General features: G+C 44.0%; 1 long non-coding RNA gene and 1 pseudogene across 3 annotated transcripts; one reads left to right on the top strand and one right to left on the bottom strand.

Moving 5' to 3' along the window:
• The first annotated feature begins 2,157 nt into the window (after positions 1-2,157).
• On the top strand, positions 2,158-3,318 carry LOC115166396 (ammonium transporter Rh type B pseudogene; annotated as a pseudogene).
• Positions 3,319-5,149: 1,831 nt separating this feature from the next.
• LOC115166323 (uncharacterized) lies at positions 5,150-7,415 on the bottom strand. 3 transcript variants are annotated; one of them, XR_003870302.1, is made up of 3 exons: positions 7,290-7,415; positions 5,540-5,632; positions 5,150-5,371 (listed from the first exon to the last, which is right to left on the bottom strand). It is a non-coding gene; the product is annotated as an uncharacterized LOC115166323 (long non-coding RNA). The 3 variants fall into 3 exon arrangements; XR_003870303.1 differs by having other exon boundaries at positions 5,540-5,973; positions 7,290-7,382; XR_003870301.1 differs by lacking the exon at positions 7,290-7,415 and having other exon boundaries at positions 5,540-6,305.
• Positions 7,416-7,419: the final 4 nt, after the last annotated feature.

Here is a 7,419-nt window from a genome sequence, read left to right as displayed (position 1 = left end):
CGCCTGTAAGCGTCTTTTTAGCTGTGCTGGACTACTCTTCACTGCAAAACGAGAGCAGGATAAACTCAATTAAGTTAGAAAATCAGCTCCTACTGAAACTGAAGGGAGAAGAGAGAAGTGAGTTAAGTGTTCGGTAGGTAGTTCTACAAAGAAAATATGCCATTTCAACATTTGTATACATGAAAGTTGAAGATTTGTTACATTAAAATCAGCTGTGCTGGATGATCTTGTTGGTTATTTTCAGGTGTTTTAGCCTATCAAGCATTACATGTAAACAATATTACATATTGTGGCAGACCAGGGGGTCAAAACTTTTACACAGATCAGACACAGTAGGATTAGCTCAGTTTCAAAGGTGTTTATTAAAATAAAAGTCCAAAAGAAAAGGACCCTCTCCGGGATACCGTCTTCTGGGCTCCGGGTCCTGCTGTATCCTGTGGGGATCAAAAACTGAACTCCCTCCTGTTACCTCTGTTACCGTCCCCAACTATACAGGAGTCCTTTCCTCCCCCAGTCTCTCCCCCAGTCTCTCCCCCGTGTGCTGCCCTTCTGGCAGCTTTATGGGACTTGTACAGCTGGTGAGCAATCAGCCCTTGATTACTCACCAATCCCCAATCAGCCCCAATTAGTCCTGGCCGGAGAACAAGTCGAGACCTGGCACGTCCAGCAGATGGAGCCATCGCCTCGTGATGTATACTCCGTCTGTCACCAGGCCTCGACGAGTCTCCCCCGGTGGCTGACCTGCTGTACACCACAATATACACTAGTATATAGAAAAGTAAGTGTTTTTGATATTCATTTGTGAAGCTTGCATTCAAACTTCCATTATTGTAAAAGGAGAATAAAAATAACCATCAATTTAAATAGCAAATTTTAGAATTAACAGTAGTCAGAGTAAAAGTAACTTTTTTAAATGTGCTACTTTTTACTTGAGTAGTTTTTTTACACCAGTACTTTTAATTGATTACAATTTCATTAAAAGTAACAGTACTTCTACTTGAATAGGATTTTACAGTACTCTTTCCACCCCTGAAAATAACAATAGCGAGACTATACAGGGGGGTACCAATACAGAGTCAACGTGCAGGAGCACTGGTTAGCTGCAAAAATAAAAAAATATAAAAAAAGTGCCACTCACCAGACAAGGCCTAGTCCAGGGCTCGCCAACTCTGTTCCTGGAGCACTACCCTCCTGTAGGTTTTCACTACAGCCCCAGTTCTAACTAACCTGATGTATCTTATCAACCAGCTCATTTTTATGGTTGGAGCGAAAACCTAAACAAACTACGCTGAGCCGAACTACACCGTAATTAGCAATGTGTCCAACCGGCCTCACAACCGCAGACCACGTGTATGATGTCAACGTTGTGACAGAGTGCCCCATTTTGGCAGGGGAGGTTATGGTATGGGTAGGCATAAGCTACAGACAACGAGCACAATTGCATTTTATCAATGGCAATTTAAATGCACAGAGATACCGTGACGAGATCCTGAGGACCATTGTCGTGCCAGTCATACATCGCCATCACCTTATGTTTCAGTCTGATAATGCATGGCCCCATGTCACCAGGATCTGTACACAATTCCTGAAAGCTGAAAATGTCCCAGTTCTTTCATGGCCTGCATACCAGATGTCACCCCTTGAGCTCATCTGGGACGCTCTGGATCAACGTGTATGACAGCATGCTTCAGTTCCCGCCAATATCCAGCAACTTTGCAGAGCCATTGAAGAGGAGTGGGACAACATTCCACAGGCCACAACCTGATCAAGTCTAGGAGGAAGGAGATCTGCATGAGGCAAAAGGTGGTCACACCAGATATCGACTGGTTTTCTGACCAACACCCCTACCATTTTTTAAGGTATCTGACCAACAGATGCATATCTGTTGTCCCAGTCCTGTGAAATCCATAGATAAGGGCCTAATGATTTTATTTAAAAAATAAAAAAGTAAATCTTTGAAATTGTTGCATTTATATTTTGGTTCAGTATATATTTATTTTCAGGGTAGCTTTACTGTAGCTCAACTTCTTCCAATGTGAAGTAATTGGTAGCTATATTTTATAGAGTAGCTTCTCCAACACTGACCCTGAGATGGCTTATTGTAAAGTACAAGTAGCAGTGTTTGTATGCTTTTCTTATCTAGGGAGAAATAATATAATGGCAAGAAAAAGTAATGCTGGTCATATTTGTGAAACAGCTGTCAGCGTGAAGAAGCATTCTACCAATCTGAGGGTGAGAATGCCTGTCCTGGAGGTGCTCTTCCTAGCCCTCTATGCTGCCTTTGTCAGCTGTGACGATGATGCTAAATTGCAGAACAATGAGACCAAACCCCTGGACAACGCACTTTACAGATATTACCCATTCTTTGCTGACATTCAGGTGATGATATTAAAATCGGTTTTGGGTGCCTTCTGGCCTTCTTTTGCCTGTACGGCTTCAGTGGGACGGTCTTCAACTTTCTGACGGCCACCCTCACCATCCAGTGGGCCATCCTACTTCCAGTTCAGCCATGATGGGACTATCCACCTGGGGGTCATCAACCTGATCAATGCAGAGTTTGCCGTGGTGCTAATCTCCGTTGGGGTCGCCCTGGGTAAGACCAGCCTAGTGCAGCTCCTAGTCAAAGCCCTGCTGGAGATCTCAGTGTTTTCAGTCAATGAATGGGGCTGTGCTCAAGTACCTGAAGATCAACGATGCAGGGGGATCCATCCTCATCCACCTGTTAGCCTGCTATTTCGGCCTGGGTATAACGTTTGTCCTGTAAAGGCCACATCTGAATGAGGGCCACGGCAAGGAGAACACCAGTTACCAGTTAGACATCCTGTCAGTTATGGACACCTTATTCCTCTGGGTGTTCTGGCCCTCCTTGAACTTTGCACTAACCCTGAAGGGAGATGATCAGCACAGGGCCATCCTGCACACCTTCATAGGCTTCAGCTTCTCCATCCTCACGGCGTTTGCCCTCTTCACCATGCTCAGCGTACGTGCTAGGTGTGATGAGCTGCACCGCTTGGGATACAAGTATCTCAGCCCCTTTCTGGCCCGCCACTTCCGGATCCAGGACCATTGTGGCGTCCATAACCTGCATAGCCTCACAGGACTCATATTTTATTTATTTAACCAGGAAGGGCTCATTGAGATTTGAAGTCTCTTTTTCAAAGAGCATCCTTGCCAAGATAGGCAGCACCAAGTCATTACACAATTACAGACAGACAACATGAACAACTACAGGTAAACTAGGAAAAAAAACAATTCACAGGAGTATTTAAAAATCATTAAACAGCAAATTAAAAACATTGACATGTCAGGGAATCAGTCTCAAAATCCTTCATCAATGATTTAAAAACACCAATTGGGACAAGTTCTTCCAATTTAAAAGTATTTTGTAAGGCGTTCCAAGCAGATGGCGCAGAGTACATAAAAGCCCTTTTACCAAACTCAGTTCGGACATTTGGAACAGTTAGCAGGATAAAGTCCTGCTAACGAAGAGAGTACCCACCACATTTGTGAACAATGAAAATTCCCAAATAAAATGCTAGTAAACCCAAAATGGCTTTGTAAATAGAAGCATACCAGTGACTACGATTGACGAGAGAAGCCAACCCTTGTATATAAAGTGCATTGGACGTAAGGGTTTTGCAGCTTAAAATAAATCTCAATGCTCCATGTGGAAGCATTCATATATAACATACCCCCATAGTCTAGTAAAGGCATAAATGTAGCTGATACTAGCCTCCTCCTGGCTTCAAAAGAACAGGCCTTATTCCTAAAATAAAATCCCAACAAGTTCAAATTGTTTTGTAAGTTGTTGAATATGCAATTTAAGAGGCCATCATCAATTCAATTCCAATATATTTATATGAGGTTACAGTCTCAATCTCATTGCCCTGACATTTCTTCTATTTCTTGCCTTAGGAAACACCATTAGTTTAGGTGTCAGTATTGAGGATAAGCTTCAATTGACACAAGGTATGTTGAACAGTATAAAAAGCAGTTTTCAAGTTCTGGAAAGCTTTTGTGAGAGACGAGGCACAACAATAAATAACTATTATCATAAAAGTGAAGTTGCGCATTTTTGACTAAATTATTTATATAAATAGTGAATAAGAGGGGACCAAGTACAGAGCCCTGGGGCACACCATTAGACAGACAATTTAACAGACATGAGCCCATCAAATTGAGTTCTTTTATCAGACACAGTCAGCAAACTATGCAACTGCATGCGCCGAAAGACCTACGCTCGACAATCTGCCTCAGTATAGCATGATCAACTGTATCAAAAGCCTTAGAGATCAATAAAATGTGAGACACAGTGCTGTTTTTTGTCAAGGGCTTCAGTGATAGCACTTAAAACCTTCATGGCTACTGTAATTGTGCTATGCTTCTTTCTGAAGCCCGATAGGTACGTTGATAAAATAGAGTTAGTGAACAGATAAAAATAGTTTTTAATAGACTAACAAGGGTTTCAAGTATTTTGACCAGGGGTGACAGCTTTGAGATTGGCCTATAATTATTTAAGAGTTGGATACCCCCCTTTTAAAAGTGGTAGGACAAATGCTGATTTCCAGATCTTTGGAATTTCATTAAATTCCAGGGTTAGATTTACCTATCTGTTTAGTGGTTCAGCTATAAAAATCAGCTGCCAGTTTTAAAAAGCATTGATCAAGAAGATCAGGACCTGCAGGCTTTCTCTGATCTAAGGATTTCAGGGTTTTATGTACCTCCTGCACTGAGAATGGCAAAAAGCGCTGTGGGGATATGTGCCATCGTGACAGCCACTGAGGAGGTGTGTGAATTTATCTAATCTTCCAGTAGGCGCAGTAAAGTACTGTAATGAGCAGAGAGTGAGGCGGTGGAGTACCCTTTTTAACCAGATCTTTGCGGATTCTTGGGACGTCCCTAACCCATTGAAGTTGACATGTAAAATGGTAGGGAGGAAGATGGCGGAAATGGGTTCAAATGGATCAGCACGTTGAGTAAATTTGGTGAATGTTCTGAATGGACAACAGTAATATTGAAAACTGGAACAAAAAGGAAATTGTCTAAAATTGGAGTGAAGAATACATGTGTAAATCAATCGCTTGTTGGGATGCATATGTGGGAAACACGTTTCAGGTGTCAAATTGTGAAATATACACTTAGAAGAGTCTGTCAGAGTGACCAGGAGAGGTCTTATTTTAATGAATTGTATTTCTGAAGAGCAGAGGAATATTGCTGTAGGCCTCAAAAGGATCCAGACAACAGAAGATTTGCGTTTTGAACTTTGGAGTAGAGCACCGGTCAAAGGAGTCATCTCAGGGGTGCCGACGGATGTTCAGGTTGAATACTTGAAGAGAATTCCTGGTGTGGTTGGTGCCCGGCGTCTGACCCGCTGGGTGAATGGAGAAAAAGACAAGTCTGTCAGTCCTGATGTTTTTTTAAATAAAGAGCAAATACCTATGCATGTGAAGCTTGGTTGTGTAAGATACGACATAAGAGCTTTCGTCCCCAAACCACTGCAGTGTAAGAATTGTATAGAATTTGGCCATGTTTCAAGTACGTGCAGACGAAGAGTATACTGAAGAAAGGTATGTAGAAGTACGACGGTCTTGCAATTGTGGTGGGTATCATGATCCTGAGTTCCTGGAGTGCCCTGTAAGGGTGAAGGAAATTGAGGTGGCAAAAGTTAGACCGGTCAATCAAATCTCCTATGCAGAGGCAATTAAAAGGTTTGAGAAAACAAGTAATGCTAGTGAGGAGATGGTAGTGGATACCCCACAGCCTGTTGTAAATATTTTCTGACAGACAAAAGACACCCTGTGCCTTAAAAAGGGGGGGTTTGTGTTCATTGCCACAGTTAAACTGTAAAGCAGAATTCAAAGAAACTAGACATTATTGTGGCTGCAGCAGAAAAGTTCTCAGGACTCAACAACTTAACATTGGAAGACTTGCAATGGGTACTGGAAGACCCATCCTCCCAGGTTCCCCTTGAGCCTGTGTAGGGATCAGATATGTTTTATTTATTTTTTGGTAGTTTAGTTTGAGGGAATCCTGTTTCCATCCTGCAAAGTAGGTGGCGGGATGCATATTACATTGTGTGATCGCCAATATACCATAGAATAAGTAGTAGGGGGTTAAGGTAGGGACATCCAAAGGATCCCGGATTGCACGAATCCGTTTTTAGATAGGACCAGTGTTGCCAACTTAGCAACTTTGTCGCTATATTTAGCGAGTATTCAGACCCCTCTAGCGACACATTTTCAAAAAAGCAACTAGCGACAAATCTAGTGACTCTTCTGAGACCCTGATGTGAAAGCACGTATTGTTCTTACTCTTCTCAACGAGCAGCGGGTGCTGCCGTGGGCCCCAGCCCCGTCCCAAAGCACTCCCAGGTGGCCCAGTCCTCGCGCAGCAGTCCCTAGTGGGCCCCGTCCCAAAGCACTCCCAGGCGGCCCAGTCCTCGCGCAGCAGTCCCTAGTGGGCCCCGTCCCAAAGCACTCCCAGGCGGCCCAGTCCTCGCGCAGCAGTCCCTAGTGGGCCCCGTCCCAAAGCACTCCCAGGCGGCCCAGTCCTCGCGCAGCAGTCCCTAGTGGGCCCCGTCCCAAAGCACTCCCAGGCGGCCCAGTCCTCGCGCAGCAGTCCCTAGTGGGCCCCGTCCCAAAGCACTCCCAGGCGGCCCAGTCCTCGCGCAGCAGTCCCTAGTGGGCCCCGTCCCAAAGCACTCCCAGGCGGCCCAGTCCTCGCGCAGCAGTCCCTCGTGGGCCCCGTCCCAAAGCACTCCCAGGCGGCCCAGTCCTCGCACAGCAGTCCCTCCCAGCTGCAGTCAGAGCAGGAGATGTTCACCCCTCCGCGTCCAGACTGCAAATGAATCGCGCATGCGGGAAGCCGCCGCTGACTGATCCCACCCTGGCTTACATTTTAAAAAATTATACAAAATTAAATAACCTGAATTACGGCCAGACGAGTTACCATAATTCTCTCACATTGCCATTGACAGTTTTTTCTATTGTCTCTTTTTGTATACAATCTACATTAACAATGTTATGGTGAAAAATGGTCATGTTTTACTGTGACTTGTTGTAGGCTCCTAAGTGGACCATAAGGTTAAAAACCAAACCAAATTAAGAAAACTAAACTAAAAATTAAATAAAAAACTAAGTAACTCCACCAGAGTGTCTCTTTTGGGTCACTTTTGCCGGTCCCAAGCCCAGATAAAGGGGGAGGGTTGGAATTGTGACATAAAAAAAAAACAAGAACCGACAGAAGAAAGTTAATTTGTAGTTCGAAACATATTTAGGGTTTTTACTCACTTTTTGTCTCTGCCACGACGTTATTCCTCTCTCCAACAGCGTCCATCACAATTAAAAGTACATGGCCACTTATGCAAAATAGGTGATGACGTCATTTAGGGACTTCTAGGACAGCCAATAGCTGCTTTCC

Source organism: Salmo trutta, chromosome 28, assembly GCF_901001165.1.
Source record: "Salmo trutta chromosome 28, fSalTru1.1, whole genome shotgun sequence".
NCBI lineage: Eukaryota > Metazoa > Chordata > Actinopteri > Salmoniformes > Salmonidae > Salmo > Salmo trutta.
This window is presented reverse-complemented; position numbering and strand designations above follow the sequence as displayed.